The following is a 17,835-nucleotide window of genomic DNA, read 5'->3' on the forward strand; positions in this document are numbered from 1 at the left end:
TAGTTTACATATAATGCAACCATCAATATTTGCTATATTGGAAAGTAAAGCTGAAAAAAGTTTTAATGAATTTGTTAATCTTATTTTTAAAAACCTATTAACATTTTTGTAGAACACAACTATATTTTCCAAAACAAAAACATCAGTGAGGAGACTGCTATTGATTCACATTTTTGCAAATCTCTTTAATGGCTGGCTTCACAGAAGACAGCTGGGTTCTCGTATCTGCTTCTGTATGCAGTCTATTCCAGTATCACACGTCATGTAGCATCTATACCCTCATGAGAGAATGACAGTGAAAAAGGAGATAACAGTTTAGTTTTATTACTAAAATAGTGTAGACCTCTTAGGAGAAGTTGCCAGCTTCTCCTAAGTGGGCCCTCCCAACAGGGACTCTCCCTAAGGGACGAGTATACTCTTACCACCCTATTGTGTTCATGTCTGGCCATCTGGTTCACTTTGGCCAATGAAATGGGAGTGGAAGTGACATGTGCTACTTCTGTGCACAAGCTTGAAGGGTCATTGCATGATTTCCTCATCTCTCATCTCCTCTCCCATGACACTCACAAGACTCACAAGGCAGCATGAAGCAGAGTAGCAGTCAATCCATGAAATCCATGTAGCAAAGTAGTTCATCCATTGAGATTCTTGGAGTCCTTTGCTACTGCAGCATCGCTTAGCCTATGGTGACTGATAAAGGTGGGATAAAATGAATACAGAGAAACTTACCTAGTAAATAAAGTATCATAGTCATTATCCCCACATACTAAAAAATATAAAGCGCCCGGCCAGGGGTGGCTCAGCGGTTGAGCGTCGACCTAGGATCCAGGCAATTGGGGTTCGATTCCTGGTCAGGGCACATGCTCGGGTCGTGGGCTTGATCAATGACTCTCTCATCATTGATGTTTCTGTCTCTCTCTCTCCCCCTCCTTTCCTCTCTCTGAAATCAATAAAGGTATATTTTTTAAAAAATAAATAAAAATTAAAAATATAAAGCCAGGGGTAATCTATGTCAGCATCCTCAATTTTTTCAGCAAATGTTTAATGAAATGTGACAAGCACTATGGAGTCAGGCCCTATGCTAGACGTTGACTATTTAGGGATGAGTAAGACATGCTCTTAGCATGGAAGGTGGTGGTAGGAAGCATGGCTCTGACATCAGACCTAGATTGGAAGCCTCATTCTGCTACTCACAACTGTATGACCTTAGCAAGTTTCTCTGAATTTTATTATTCTCATCTGTAAAATGGGATTAATAATAGCTACTTTAGATGATTGTGAGAATTAAATATGATTATTTCAAGTATATAGCAGATAGCCTAGCATAGTGTGTATTTTCACCTTCAGTCCCCCATCTCCCACCCCCCACTCCCAGATGAGGTCTTGGATTTCTAAACTTAGTTCTATCTACTGGGTTTGTCAGTTACTTTCCTAAATTCTAGTCTTTCCAAAACTAAAAAATTTTATATGTACAACATACATATACACACGCACACAAATATATTCATTTAGTCTGTCATTCAACTAATAGTTATCAAATACTATACTCATTTTATAAATGAGAAACCTTAAGCAGTGAGAGGTTGAATAACTTCCCCATGGTCATATGTCAGCATATAGATATTTACCTCATTTTTTAAATGGCTGATAATATTCAACATATTGATAGATTATAGTTTCTTTAAACATTCCCTTTTTTAAAAATATGTTTTTATTGATTTTAGAGAGAGAGGAAGGGAGAGGGAGAGAGAGAGAGAAACATCAATGCATCAACATTGATCAGCTGCCTCCTGCACGCCCCCTGCTGGGGATCAAGCTCACAAGCCAGGTGGGCATGTGCCCTGACCAGGAATTGAACAGGCGACCTCTTGGTGCATTGTTCAATGCTCAACCACTGAGCAATACCAGCCAGGCAAATATTCCCTTTTTGATGGACATTTTCAAGTTGTGTTATGTGTTTATCATCACAACAAAGGAACATCCTTATATAAACATCTTTTTGTACATATGTAACATTTGTAGGATACATTCTTAGAACTTGATCTTTAGGTCAAAGAGTATAGAAATTTAAATTCCAATAGATACCTGAAATTGCCTTTCAGAAAGTCTTTGCCAATTTATACTCCTGCTCATAGGGTAAGAATCTGCCTTTTCCCTGGAGTCTCATCAGTGCTATCCCCTTAACCTTCAGTGGCTTATGCCTCTGGATCAGTGTTTACTAAACCATGTTCCCAATACTCTCACTGGGCATTGCTTAGGAAAGGCTGCTGCACAGAGAGCACCCCTCTTTCTTGTCCTTGGTAGGGTGCTGACTTCTTTCTCTGCTTTCACCCACAATGCATTTGGGGAGTCTGGCTGCAAGTGGACTTTGTTCTGCTCTGAACTACACAAGAATAATTCATCTATCTGAAAGGTAGCTTGTATATTGATCCAGAAACATTGGAAGAGTGTGGCTTTTTCATTGATTATTTGATAATGGGTCATTTCATTCCTATCTACTTCTGACTTCTCTATCTAACTCAGATAAAAAACTAGGTAATCCTGAGCACATAATTCATCTCAGTGAAAAGCATTTTGCCTGCTCATTCACATTAGCTCAAAAAGTGACCCTGCAAACCTCCAAATCATTCAGAACAATATGAAGATGGCTCTTCCAACCTGCCTTATTCTTGTTTAATATTTGGGCAAGAAACTAAAGGAGCATTTAGTTTGAAGCAAATTACATCTCATATTTTCTTGGAACAAGGCAAAAGCAAACCTGAAATATCTTTCAATGGAGTGAGCCCACATTGACAAGAGCACTTGTAATCGCTTCCATTGTGTGCTCTTAGCCAATTTACAACTACATTCATTGAATTAATAATGATTGGCTAGGACTCATAGAAGCCTAATACCCAGGGCTCTATTCGAAGGCTGCTGCCCTGACATTTAAATATTTATTGATGATAATTGGATGACAGATAGGAATGGGCTCAGCCAGAAATAAATTCAATCTGCTGGCACAAGCAAGCATCCTAGCCAAGAGTCCTCCTCAGGCCATGTAGATTCAGTACCAAGAAAAATGGGGGTGAACAAAACTTTGAACATATGTGAAAGCTAAAAAATTGAGTCTTAAAATTGCTTTGTTTAGTTCAGTGAAAACTTCTTAAACACCATTTTTTAACCAAATTGTCAACAAAAGAGGAGAGAATTTGGAATTCAACACTTTGCTTTCCTGGATTCTGAATTTTCCCTCCTATTTTAAAAAATATTTGAGTGCTCCTGGGCATTAAAGTTTTCAATCTGTATAGAGACTAAAGGAGGCACAGGGTAAGGAATGGAAGAGGTGGATGGTAGAGCGGGGAAAAGGCAAGAGAGGGAAAAGAAATTGATCAGAAAGAAAACACTGAAAAAAATTATAATAAAAGATCCTTTACAACCCATGACATACCTTTTTAGCACTTAGAAACATTTACTAATTTTTTCCCCCAAGATGATTCAGCCTGCTGCTTTACCTGACAAACAGGAAAATCACAGAGCTAATTTAGCTAGCAGTGTTAAACACCTTACTGGAGCATTTATTAGTCAAGGTATGCCAGGTTATGCTGCAGTAATAAGGAACCCCAAAATCTAAATGACCAAAAACCTCCTTCATGCTCACACCACATGTCCATCTCAGGCAGCAAGGGCATTCTGTTCATCACAGTTACCCAAGGACTCAGGCTAACAGAACAGCCAATCACCCCCTAAGGTGAATCTTGCATCTGTAAGGAAATGTTCTGTCCTGGAAGTAAACAGCACTAACGACTACCATGGAGGCCATGTTTAAGACAGGCCTGGCTTTGAGTCCCTTCTCTGCTTCTCACTAATCATGTGAACTTGAAAATGTTACTTATATATGTGGAGGCTCAGATTCCTTATCTGAAAACCAGGAATAATACAATTGTAGAACTTAGCACATACCTGGGGCTCAATAAAGGGTAGGCTTTTGTTTTTTACCACATGAAGACTTCCAAAGAGCCCAGTGGGTTCACACAGATGTGTGCTTTTGCTCATTTGTACCACATTAAACACAAAATTCCTTAAAGTATATATTAAACCGCAATGCTTGCATGTCACAAGGCTCTCACTGCCACCTACTGTGGTTTCTAACAGTTCGACAGCTCAATTTTGTACTTGGTAAAAGGTGACCTAAAGGTGCTTGCAGAATCGAGCCAATATGTAACATCCAACTTTATATGTCCTGATTTGCACTATGATCCTCCATCTCATTGCTGTGCCTATCTTTTGTGCCCAGGGAGGGGAAGGGAAAATAATTTTCTGCACCCCAGGATAGCATCTTTGGCAGCAAACTTTCAGACAAGGATCAGATAAGTCCAAAGGTTATTGTCACTATTCATACGCAATTATTACCCTTCATAAATATATTTCCTGTAATAACTAAGAAAAATTAAAGAGACCCAAAAACGATTACTACTATAATGAAGCAGGAAAACAGATTATGGACCAGTGTGTTTTAGGGAAGTGTCATAGGATGGAGGCGGGAGAGGGAACCCATGCCTGTCTCCAGGGAGAAAGGGGAGACCTCACGGATGGAGCAGGCGCTCCATCAGGCCTGACGGGTACTGTTTCAGTGTGATGGGGCCAATACATTGGAAAGAGAATTTAGTACCTATTATTTTAATACTCACAGAATTTTTTAAAAAAATATCTTTATTGATTTCAGAGAGAGGAAGGGAGGGGGGAGAGAGAGACATCAATGATGAGAGAGTCATTGATCGGCTGCCTCCTGCACGCCCCCCACTGGGGATCGAGCCCGCAACCCGGGCATGTGCCCTGACCGGGAATCGAACCCCAGTCGCCTGGATCCTAGGCCAACGCTCAACCACTGAGCCACACCCGGCCGGGCCTCACAGAATTTTTTAAATTCCGTATCTATGAATTTTCCAGGAGGACCAAGTGGTTTATGCTCACCCTCACAAAACAAATCACTTCCCAGACAAGGACAACAACATTAAATGTAACTTTGGGCATGTTTTTAGATGAATAACCAATTAGCAATCACTCAGTCACGAACTAATGGCATTTACTAGGTGCTCCTTCCCGATTCCTCAGAAATATTAGGAAATTAACAAGATGTGATTAATCAGACTAAGCCCACAAGCTATTTCCAAATCCCTGTTCCTTTTCGCTTTCACATGAAAAAGTGGGCTGCCACTAACAATTTCTGCCATCACAGTGGATGATCACTGTGGCGAAGTGGAAGCTGCAGGGGTAACAGCAGTTGGCCAGGGCAGGTACCACATGCAAGGCCTTGTCAATCAACGACCCTCAGGTCACACATTTCCACCTGCCATCCACCTCTCCTTAGCTGTGCTTCTTGAGAAAGACTCACTCCAGTAAGTTGGTGAATGGCCATGGTATGCTCTAGCAATGGGGATCAGAGGCATATGGGTATTGAAAACCCATAGGGGAGGTAGAGAGAGGCCAATCCTAACACATAAGCCCTGAAATAATTACATAACAGTTACCAAAGTTATTAATTTGTTATCAGTAACCCTCAGGTCAAATAGAAGAGAACAGCGTCACTGTACCATCAGAGGGTCAAGGTGACCCTTTGGCTTTTTGACTCTCAATGAGCCTTATTCAGAAACTATGGAAGAAACTCTTCTGCTTGAGTCCTGAGCGGACTTGTACCTCTCAAGAGTACAAGTGTCCTCCCTCCCAGCGTTGTGTTTTTCTGGGCTAGGTCACGGTGGCCGCTTTGGAAACGGGCACTCAGCACTACCACCATACACACACCTATGTACCTCTCATAGGAATTAAGTTGTTACTTCCCTCTAAGCAGGAACTAACCATCAAATGGCCACAGCACCTGTTCCATTAATGCCCTAAAACGCTTTTGTCAAACTGATGATATACATAGTCCTTACTGGTGTCATGGCCTTGCCAATAAGTACCGAAATATATCAACTCACACTTTCTGCGAGCACAGTGGTTTTTCACTGTTCCACGGAGTGCCAGGGGCTCGTGAACTGCTGCCAAGGGAGGAAGGGGGAGCATCTATCCCACCTCCACAATCAAGGCTTCTGCTTTATCTGTTTAACACATTAGGGCTATGGTTTTTCACTTTAAGTGGAGTCTAGTTCTTTAAAAAGTTTGAAAACCAGGACGATGCCCAGATTATCAGAAAAATAAAATCAATAGTTGGTGTGCCCCATTTAGAGAAGAAGCTATGTGTATAGCAGTGTCCTGAGTTTCCAAGGGAAGGTATTTTTCTTTCTCGACAGTGAACATTAGTTACCTCTCAGCACTACAAGAAAAAACAGCAACCCTGAGTGCCTCAACAGCCTAATAGGGCTCCTACTCGATTAACCTTAAAAAAAAAGTTATGGCCTGGCCGGTGTGGCTCAGAGGTTGAGTGTCAACACAAGAACCAGGACGTCACTGTTCGATTCCCAGTCAGGGCCTGTGCCCGGGTTGTGGGCTCGATCGCCAATAGGGAGCGTGCAGGAGGCAGCCGGTCAATGACTCTCTCTCATCATTGATGTTTCCATCTCTCTCTCCCTCTCCTTTCCTCTCTCTGAAATCAATACAAACATATTTTTTTAAAAAAGATATGAAAGGAAGGAGAAGAGATATGAACAAAGCAAGGAGAAAACCAGCAGCACTATGCCACCTTGGAAACGCTATCCTGTTCCCTTGCCTCATGGGAATTTACCCGGCAGTCTTTATAGGAACAGTCAGAACCAGCTATTGAAAGTTTCACACAGACAGAAGGACATTCAGAGACAAAAGAAGCTGAGTGGAGTCTGCAGTCAGAAGACCCGAGGTGGCCTATCCACTGACAGTCTTGCTGAGTCTCTGGACAGAGGGAAACTAGACCCCAGGCTGAATCATCTGTAGTCAATTCCTGAGGCACCTCCAGACAAAACAGCAGCCAGACACTCTGGCACCAAAGATATAGCCAAGAAAACACTGGCAAAAGATCTCTTTTTACAGGTCTGTGATCCCAAAAGATCCTGTAGCAAAAATTCTTTGACTGCAAATGCATCGGACTGTTTTCATCCTGGCTGACCCTGCAACATGCACAGCCTGAAGTGAAATGAGCTGAACTGTTTTAATGTTCATCCATCAAGCAATAAATTGAATCCAAGGTGGTAGAGCAGGAAGATCTTCCTGGAAGAACCAGGACTCCAAGATCTGAAGGGTTCATGTTAATCCTAGAAGCCCCTGTGTGGGGGCCCTCCTGTCTATGAAGCCCCCTAACCTCTTCAGTCTCCTGGGGAGCAGATAAGTAGGGGGGTGTCTCACTAGCTGGTTAGAAGAATGGGAGACAGAGTTGATGGTGGATGGAGAAACAGACCTAAGGCTTAGGCAATGGGGTCTCAGAACTCTCAGCCTCCTTCCGGCTCCTGGACCACAGCAGCTTTTCCATGCACAAACTCTGATGCTTCCTCCCTCTTCGGATATCCTGGGACATCTCCCCGCCTTGCCTTTACTGAAGTTCCCTGCCTTTCATCACCCCTAATACTTTTCCTCTGATGAGCTCCTTTCAGAGCAGGCCCAGGTGACTACTGCTTCTAAGGCCACAGCCGCAGGACACCAAATGGAGCTTCTTCGAAGAGTTCAGGGAGAGTCAGTGTAAATGACTCGTCAACCAAACAGTAACTCCAGGAGAAGCTTTGGTCTCAGTTTGAGGGCTATATTTCCCACAATGCACCCCTGCCTCAGAGCTCCCATCTGAGGACTTGGAGGTGGAAAAAGACAGAGCTATGTGGCTGGTGCACAGTGTTGCTTCTCTGACACTCAAAAAACTTCCTCTATCTCATCTCCAGTCTGAGCCAACTAATCCTTTCTGTCCTTAGATAAGGTGGCTTCTTTCACCCACGTCCCCAAAGCAGTCCCTGACCATTAGCATGGAATGAGGCTCAGCAGCTTTGCTGTGGGGTAGCTGTGCTCTGGTATTTTTATCATATCTATAGAAAAATTGGGGGACATTTTATAAACCCTAAAGAGTTCAAATAGATTTTTAGAGATTCATTAGCTCATGAAATCTTAAGTTATGTCATTGTTGAACAAAAGCCAATAGAAAAGGATCAGAAATATGTGTCTCTGGTGACCACATGGTGTTTCATAGTGAGACTTCTCCACAGCCAGGGGCCGACAGATGACCAAGTGGGGGGAAAAGTTCCAGTTCTTATTTCTCTGTTTGCCAACAAGATGCTCAGCTGTCCAGAATTCATCTGGGAAAAGTCCCACAGGAATCTGGCAGTCACATCAGAGCAGATGAGTTTGTTCAGAGTGATTAGAATGGAAAGTTATAGCAGTAACTTTCTAACATCACTAATTCACAACAGAGATCTGCACTCCTTAGGGGCTTGCTAGGAAGGGACGACATAAGGCTCAGTTTGAGGAATTTGGATCATCTCAGTACAATAGGATTTGAAGGCTGAAGGCATATATATCTACCAGTGCAGAGACAAAGGAGAGAAGATGGAACCATCAAGGCAGGAGCAGGTAAACAGCAAGGCGGCTGTCATTGTCCTCTGGCTCTGAATTCCCCATCCCAATCACACTTGCCATGGAGATACTTGAAGCAGACTCCCTCTGCAGAACCACATCTCCCTCGGCCACTGATTCTTGAACAGTATGGTCCATGGACAGAGTCATCTTCCCTTAAAATTGAATGGTACAGGACAGAGGCCTAGAGGGAAAGCTCAGAGGGAACTTCACTTTGAACTCCAAAGCTCATGTTAGATTACTCTCAGCCTACATTCCTTAGGCAAGTACTAAAGGCTAATGCTATAGTTTGAAAGTGCAGAATGAAGGAGGGTGAGTCAGGGAAGGATGGGAAGGAAATGCGGGTTAATGTCTTACTGCGCTGTCCGCTGCTTCCCAGCAAGTCTTAACAAGATGCGGCCATTGCCCAATGCGTGTACCTTCTTGGCCACACAGGACATCTCTGGTCAAGCTATAAAGAGAAAAAAGCGTACTTCAGAACTGTCCATCAGAGGGAAAAAGGGAGACGGAATTTATCTATCCACCTCATCTCATTGGCCAAACTGTGGCCCATGGGCTTGGCTTCTCTGCATTTCTGAGTTGCATGAATGGCCCCTGCCCCTGAGAAAGCCGGAGCCCCTGCCTGTGGAATGATGCTCATGCACATCCAGAAATGCTGGGAGGATGCAGACTCTGGGCAGCAGAACCACCCAGGGCCTCGCCAGTCGGTCCCCACGACCACAGCTGAGATGGAATAAGCAGCTGCGTCTGGGAGGCAGGTGAGGCCGAGGGAAGGGACGCCTGAAATGTGTCAGGTAAAATGGCATGATATTTGGTTAAAGGAAATCGTTACCCCTTCCTCCTAATTTTTAACATAGCCATCGACGGTTCTGAATCCATCACTGGAACTGGCAGAAGCTGAAGGTTAGGAAGCCTCATGAGAAGCGAGGGGCTCCCTGCCTCTCTTCCCCTCTAAGTGACCTTCAGGGATGGAAGACACCCAATGTCTCGTTGCACCTGCTCCGGGACAGGCTTTCAACTCCCCTTCCGCAAACATATTTTTGACGAGGTGGAATGAGGTTTGGGCCATTGGGCACCTGTGGGACTCCTCTCTGGTTCTTGGTGTGATGATGCAGCTCGAGAAGCCCAAAAGAACTATGCATCCCCTTTGCCATAGATTGAAAGAGCACAGCATCAGGCCGAGGGGTTTCGGTGGGGCTGTGGCGTCTGGCTGCCTAATGTCACTGGGGCCACCCCTTCCCGGTTAGGTAACCCCTCTCTCTGTTCTCGCCCATGTAAAACTGGGCATAAAGTTAGAACCTCCTCAGAGCGCTGTTGTGGGGATGGAAGACATTCCCCGGCAAGTGCGGGAACAGTGCCTGGCACCTAGAAGTCATGAACTATTAGCTATTATTATTAGTGAGTAGAAATTCTCTTGCCCGTTTTATACTAAATTTGTTGTCCTAGCTGCCGGAAAGTCGGGAGGTGAATTGCGATGGCATCGTTTGCAGACTTGTTTTTTTCGCCCGATTTCCTACTTTGCCCTACTCGCATTGTCATGTGCATGTGCTCTGTAAAAAGCTGCATCTTTGCCTACTTCTCCATCAGGCTTTACTCCTTTAACCAGCCCCACCGCATCCCCAGGTTTCCAGGTAAAGAAGCTGGCAGCTGGCTTGTGTCCTGCACCTGTCACCCTTTCCAGGTTAGGTGCTTGGCTGAGCAGGACCCTTCGATGTTTTGGTCTGGAAAGGGCTTCTCTCTCGGTGAAAAGGTGAGTGCAGCCAGGCAGGATCCAGCTGTCACCATCTGGAGTGTCAGGGACAGAGGAGTGCTGAGGAGGAGGAACTGTAATAAGAGTCCTTAAAAATACACAAATTGTACATCAGACCGCTGTAGCCTCCAAAGCCCATGACCACCCCTGAGCTAGTTAGTACCAGCCAACACTCTGGGGGTGCAGGAGGCACCCACCCCATCTTGTGCTCCTCAAATGTTGCATTCTGTTTCCTTGAACAGCAAGTCTCTCAGGTAATGGACAGTTTATAATTCAAGGTTTCAAACTCAAAGTCAAACAATTGTGGTTTCCTCCAGGCTCCTAAAAGTACAGATTTCTGTGTAACTTCCTTGGGTCCCCCAAGGTCACACTCCTGCCTGATCCCTCTGTGACTATCAAAAGGCCCCCATCTTTTGGGGGGTGATTTCCCCAAGCTGGCAGTCTCCTAGCATGGCCTTTCCCACTGTGGAGAGGGATCATACAAGGTGCTGGGAGAAAAGGAGGGAGCTCGCAGCTGCAGGGGATGCCTCTTACCCTGGGTGCTGCAAGCTCCCTGAAACTGATCCCAGCTGCCTGCAAGTATGACCACAGCGTCATAAGGAGTTATGTGAGCGGCTGAAAGAAAACAGCATAGCAAGTGCTCCTGCCTTGTGGAGCAGGAGAGAACCTCCTAGGAACTGCCGATGGGCTTCTCCTGTGGGCGCCCATGTCCCCAGGCCTTTACAGTCCTCTCCATCATCTCGGCCACCAGGTGCAGACTGAGCTGGGAGGTGAGCTGGGGAAAGGTGGAGGGAGATTCACTGCAGACCACCCAGAGCCCGCTGGGTCAGGAATCCCAGATGGACCAGGAGAGCTGGGCTAAAACAAAGGCCCTGGCCTCGCAGTCCTGGGAAACCATTTATCCCAAACAAGCTAAGCCAAGAAAATTCCAATACCGCCCACTCTCAGTAACACCAGACCAAGGCCTGCTCATTTGTTCAGGCCCCAGCTAAGCCCAACAAAATAGGTACAGCATCCAAATTTTACCACCTCTGACTCAGACTGCCAGGATATAATGTTAATTTTATATAAATCAATTTAATTTCTGTTTCTGAGCCCCCATTTTGTGGATGGTAGCGAACTTAACCTTGTTGAATTTAAAAAAATGTCCATGCGCACCACATATTCCCCAGCCCCATGCTGGGCCTCTCTTGGCCCCTCCTTGCCCTTCTAGGGGGCTCAGACCTTTGGGGATTCTTTTTGTACCAAAACGGGTGCTGGGACTCCAGCAAGCTACCTCAGAGGCCCCTGATGTCATCTGTGACTTCTCCACCTCTGTGGACACCAAATATAGGGAATACAATCAGGGGCCACCCACACTTATCTGAGGTTTCTATCTACATCCCCCCAACCTGGTGCTTGGCTCTGATGGTTTGATCCTTTCTCTGAAATACTCCTGACATCAAATTTAATTTATCTCCTTTTCTAGCTCACAAAAACAAAAACAAAGACACTCTCCAAAGCCAAGAAAAAGTTTGTATTTGGCAGGAAAGACAGCTCTTGTTTAATTATTCATTCTTTCCAAATTCTATTATTTACGAAGTCAACCTTGTGCTCCTTCAGATTTTTTGACTTTGAGAACTCAAATAACAATAACAGCAATAATAACAATAATGAAGATGATGATCATTTTTAAGTAGCAACAGATTTCCTCCTCTTGGCAAAAAACTGTGGATGCTTCGGGCCCCTTATTTAGCCTGAGGAGCAGCACAACCTGCTGGCCCACTGCTGAGCCGCCCTTGCTCCAGGCCTCTGCCCTGGGTGCTGAGCTAGAAAGAGCGAAGAAAGGAAGCACTGTGTTTTTCAAGCAAGCAACCTTTTCAGACCCAGAGGGAGTACAAATGTCTTACCCCAAACCAGTGTTTTACACACACCATCCAACGAAAACAAACGGTCCCTGCTGTCCAGGGCTGTGGCTGTCCCACCACTGTCCCAAAGGGAAACACCAGCTAATCACGGTGCCCTTTAGCTGCGATCGCTTGACTATTTTCCCTCTTCTCCGTGAGATCCCACTCCTGAAAAATAAAGGAAAGGAAAGTGAGAGAGAGGATCAGAAAAGGAGCAACTCAGGATCCTAGGACTATTTACTAGCCCATAAAATTGGGCAACTTTCAGAAAAACAGAGAGATTATTTTTGTGAGACACTCATGCATACAAAATAAATGCTATTTTATTTCTAATGTCATTTTACTTTTCCCTTTATTACACAAACTATGATTTCTAATATTGATGTAATACTATTACCCTAAATATTAAAATTTCCTCAATCGTCCTCATGCTGTCCCTTAGAATCTGATTTCTCCCAATATCCAGGATCCAGTCAAGGAACACATATTGCATTTAATTGAAATGTCTTCAATCTGGGATAGTTCCCAGACATTTTGTCTTTCATGACATTGAATTTTTTGAAGAATCCAGGTGAGTTGTTTGGCAGAACATTCCCAGATTTGGATGTTTGATTGTCCCCTCTTGATTAGCTGCCGGCTCAACATTTCTGGCAAGAACCCCATGAAGGTGGTGCTATGTCCTCATGTGTCTCACCGAGGCCACTATGCAAATTTGTCCATTCTTGGTGATGTTGTCTGATCACTTAGTTAAGGTTGTGGCTGCCAGAGTTCTCCATCACCAAAGTACCTTTTCCCCTTTTTAATTTGTAAATAATCAGGGCATGATACTTTGAGACTGTATGAATATTCTCTCCCCCCAGAACCCTTCACCCAGTGGTTTCAGCATCCATTAATAATTCTTATCGGAATTAATTCTTACTATGGTGGCTGAAAAATGATGGTTTTGTATCATTCCTCTGTGTTTATTAATTGGCATTCTTCTTCAAACAACAACCAAAAAAAGCTTTTCCCCAGCTGGGTGTGGCTCAGCGGTTGAGCGTCAACTTAGGATCCAGATGATTGGGGTTCGATTCCCGGTCAGGACACATGCCCGGGGTGTGGCCTCGATCCCCAGTCGGGGGCGTGCAGGAGGCAGCCGATCAATGACTCTCTCATCATTGATGTTTCTGTCTCTCTCTCTCCCTCTCCTTTCCTCTCTTTGAAGTCAATAAAGATTTTTTTTTTTTAAAAAAAAGCTTTTTCTTCTCCCCTCCCACTTTTATTTAGTATAAATGTAGACTGGTAGATTCCTTTTTAATACAATGCGTTACTATCCATTACTGTTATTATTCATTTTGATGCTCAAGTTGTCCCAAATTTGGTGAGGGGAGCCCCTTTAAGCAAAGCCTGTGTCCTTTTTGGCATGTCCCCTTCAGTTTTGAACACATTATAATGGTCTTTAAAATGAAAGAAGGAGATGAAGAGAAATGTAGGAGGAGGAGGAACCATGAAGGACTGGACAAGAGGGTAGTCATGGTGACAATGGCAATTTTTTTTTCAACTAAAACAGAGATCTCATTTTCAGCCAGAGCTTCCCGTTGTCCACCACTGATGCTCAGGCATGTTCAGAAGCCGTACGGACAGGCCTGGCAACAGTCCGTGTGCAAGGAAAGTCTTTGGGGTAAAACTCAAGATTTGCCCCCTAATATGTTCAGAACTTTTGTTATTTAAAACAAGTTTTAAATAACCTGTTTTCAGAAGGGTGGAGAAAGGTAGACCTCATCCTAAAGGAAGGGGTGGCCAGCACAATTCACTGGGCCTTGGTAGTTAACGGAGAATGGGGTTTCTTAAGACGAAAGTGTGGGGGCTAGTATATGAATTCACTTCCAGGCAGTCCTGAACTGAGAGAGGCAGCTGAGATTATTGTAAAACTGTCATGAGTGGAAGCTCAAACAACACTGCCTTGGGACCCTTCCAGCAGGTGGTAACATAAAGGCAAGTGCGCTGCTCTTCCCTTTGGCAACAGAGTGCCCCCCCCCCGCCCCCCATGTAGCAGTGGTCTGCTCTGGCCTGGGGATCATGGGCACCTGGCGTAACAGAGCAGACGCTGCAGGTGGAGGCTTCTTCAGTGCCTGGAGACCGACACCAGAAATACTTCAGGGGTAGAGAGGATGGACTATCTGGCTAATTCTGCACGCACAGAAGAGGTGGAAGCCAGATTAATATACAAAATAGAGCTGCCTGGATAGTTAAACATGGAAATTGTAATTACCCCTGAAAACAAAGGCCCAGTGGGGTTCTGCTATGTCCCAAGGTCAACCAGCTAGTTAGTGGTATTCATAGGGCTTGACTTCCTACTCCAACATTCTTAGCAGCTAGCAGAAGGAAAATGAAGAATTCTAGAAAAATGGGAAGAGAAGAAAATAAACCACCATAGAGAAAAAAGCGGGGATGAAAATGACCTAGAAATAGCCATAGAATGATATGCATACAATAGCCAAGCAGGCCAGCTCAGGAGAACACCATGAACATTCCTGAAGGGTCAGGAACATGCCTTCCTAGCTCTGCCTCAGGTGAACAATGAACACGGTCTGAAAAGAAATGAAGTGGGAAGAATAAAGGAGAAACTGAACCTCAACAAACACAGAAATGATCCCGCAGCCAGCAGAAGGCAAGAACAACAGCGAGAGAGTCCGTGCTTGGCCCTGGGTATCTTCCGCTCATGTGTTGGGCATCATGACAGACTCGGATGCCTTCATGGAAACGCTTCAGCCAAAGCCCGGCTTCAAACCTTGCTGAGAACGGCAGCCAGTCCCTAAAACAAACCTTTGCTCTTCTATTTTAAATCCCTGAGCATCATTTAGGAAAAAAAACACAAAAACACACTTTCTTTCCAAGACCAAGTTTGCTCCCATGCATTGTCTCCTGCCTCCCCCTAGCGACTGCACATGTGATGTACACTCAGAACCCTCGGGCGGCTGGGGACCGAGGTGAATGAAAATGACGACGTCTCCTTGTCCTTGCGCGGCGTTGACACGGGCGGCCGCTGTGTCCTGCCCACAGCCCTGCGCAACGCCGACGGCACTTTGGAGCCCGTTCATCAGGAATGGAGAAAGAGGACGGCCTGGAGGTTGGAGTCAGACCTGCGTTGAAGCCTGGCGCCGCGTGCATCCCTGTGTGACTTCCAGCCGATGGCCTAACCCTGTCCCTCCTCTTCCATGGGTGTGAAATGGGGCTGAGCTGCAAGAAGAGCCCGGCGAGTCCGAGCCCCGGCTGGGCGCCCGGAGAAGCGCGAGGGACGCTGCTGCCCCCGCTCCTGCCGTCTGCGCAGCTTGGACGGGGCCCTGCGCTTCCTCGGCAGCCGCTTATGGCTTCTGGCCCTGCCGGGAGGCATTTCTTTCTCGCATCTAACTGAAAAACAGGTCGCTATCGCTCCTTCATCCTACTTCCTTCGGTTCAATTGTCCTCATCTTCCAGCTCGCTCTCCCGTTCGGCCTGGCTTGTGACCCGTTGTCCAGGCCGCTTCTAAAGCAGACAATGGCATTGCAGGAGTCCTGTCCCACTGTCCCTCAGCTTTGGCTTCAAGGCCAGGGCCATGTGCAAGCCCACAGGACGCCCTCCCTGGGGTCCCTCCGTTCTATGAAGGTCTCTGTCCACCCTGGAAACCCAGGGAGCTGAGCGGGACCAGAAGAGGGCGTTCAGGCCCGGCTTGCTCAGAAGGGATGCTCTTCCTCAGAGACGTTATCCCCTGTGGGTAAAGAGGAAGCAGCGGTTATGAGAAAGGGCAGAAAACCCACAGGGAGTTCCTTAAGACTCTAAATCAGGCCTATTATCACTCAGCAAGCTTATAAAGCACGCGAGCGTGTACGCGAGCACACACACACACAGACACAGGTTCAGAGCTATTACAGGCTCATGGCATCTGCTCGGGGGAGGTGGGAAGGAACTCCTGTAGTCAGCCACCAAAATTAGCCACAGCACCTGGACCCAGCAGATGTCAGGATGAAGAACAAGCAGTTTGTTCCTCAGCAAACACCTTCGACACAACAGGAGTCACCGGGCCGCCCTCATAACAGGCACTGGCCTCTGTTTCCACTTCATGGAGGAGTCAAGAATCAAAGACTCTTCCAGGTGCCTTTGGAGATCTTACAAGAAAACAAATGGGAGGCCCTGGCCCATGTGGCTCAGTGGCTAGAGTGTTGGCCCACATACCAAAAGGTCTCAGGTTCAGTTCAAGGCCACATACCTGGTTTGCAGGTTCATTCCCAGCCCAGGTTGGGGCATGTGCAGAAGGCAATCAATCGATTCTCTCTCATCATTGATGTTTCTATCTCTCTCTCCCTCTCCCTTCCTCTCTCTGAAATCAATAAAAACATTTAAAAAAAAAAAAAATTTAAAAAAATAACCATCACATGCAGGGTAAGGCCTTTCCTCTCTGAGCTGTAGCTCTCTCCCCCTGACTCCTCCACGTCATGCCCAAGATTTAGCCATAATAAAGGGTTTGTACTCTGCTCTTTCTGGTGGTGAGTAAACTTCCAGACGGAGTATGAGTGGAAAAGCATCCCCAGCATCTAATACTCCCCAAATAAAGTTTTCTGAGCGGCAGTGTCGTGAGATACAGCAACACAGTGAAAAGGAAACAGCCAAATCTTAGTGGCCAGACCTGGTTTGAATTCTGGTTCTGTCTCTTGGAAATGCTACTTCATCTCTTCAACACTGTTTTCGCATCCTTAAAATGGTCATAATAATACCCCACTCTTGGCATAATATCTCATCTTTAAAATGGGCATCCTATCCCACTCTTGGCATAATAATATCTCATCCTTAAAATGGGCAATATTTCATAATAAATCAAGGAGGTAAAAGTAACATGTGTGAAAGACTTGACCCTGAGAGGCATGCAGCAAATGGGGCTTCTGTCATTCCCATGTGACCTCATAAAAGGTCCCGGATGCAGCAGCCAGAATATGATTTCTGCCCTGGCATTTCACCCTGCCTGACCACGTGGCACCCTCACAGCCTCTCGGCTAATGGTCCCCACACAGTGCCTCTTTCGCTATTCTTGCTGTTGGGCTTCATTGTCTCAGAACTTGCTAAGGTACAACCCTCCTGAGACTCCTGCTGTGTCCCAGAAGAGCTTACAATCCTGCCCATTAACAAATGAGCATCCTCGAGTCTTCATTTCTTACCCCAAGCCCCCTGGGACATGTTTAAAACAATAATCAAAGCAGCATAGCCAGTGGACTGTCTTGAATAAAACAGGCTGTCCCCAATTCCTCCTGAGCTCCGAGTGAGTTTCCGTCCCCTGTAAATAAAGTCTTTCTTTCCAGGGCACGAGACCAAGAGCATGCTCAGCACCCTAAAGACACTGCCGCCTGGCTCTTCCTCCCTGTGCCTCTTTCACTCCCCTCCCGCTCCGTTCCTTCTCACCCTCTTCTCTCATCAGCCTCCCGAGTTTCTTGCTTTCCTGCACCAACATTGATACGATACGATGGTGACAAATGATAACATGCATGGGACACTAGGTATGTGCCAGGTCTTGTTATAAGCAATTTACACGTGCGAAGTTACTTACTTTCCACTCCACACCTAAGAACTTTATCCCTACTTTTCATGAGGTGACTAAGGCACCGGTGTGCCTGAGTAACTAACTCAAGAAAATAGAACTAGAGGACACCTACTGCTGCTTCTATGGCTGCTGTGGTCTCTGCTTACAAA

This window comes from Miniopterus natalensis, chromosome 1 (genome assembly GCF_054644295.1).
Source record: "Miniopterus natalensis isolate mMinNat1 chromosome 1, mMinNat1.hap1, whole genome shotgun sequence".
NCBI classification, from domain to species: domain Eukaryota; kingdom Metazoa; phylum Chordata; class Mammalia; order Chiroptera; family Miniopteridae; genus Miniopterus; species Miniopterus natalensis.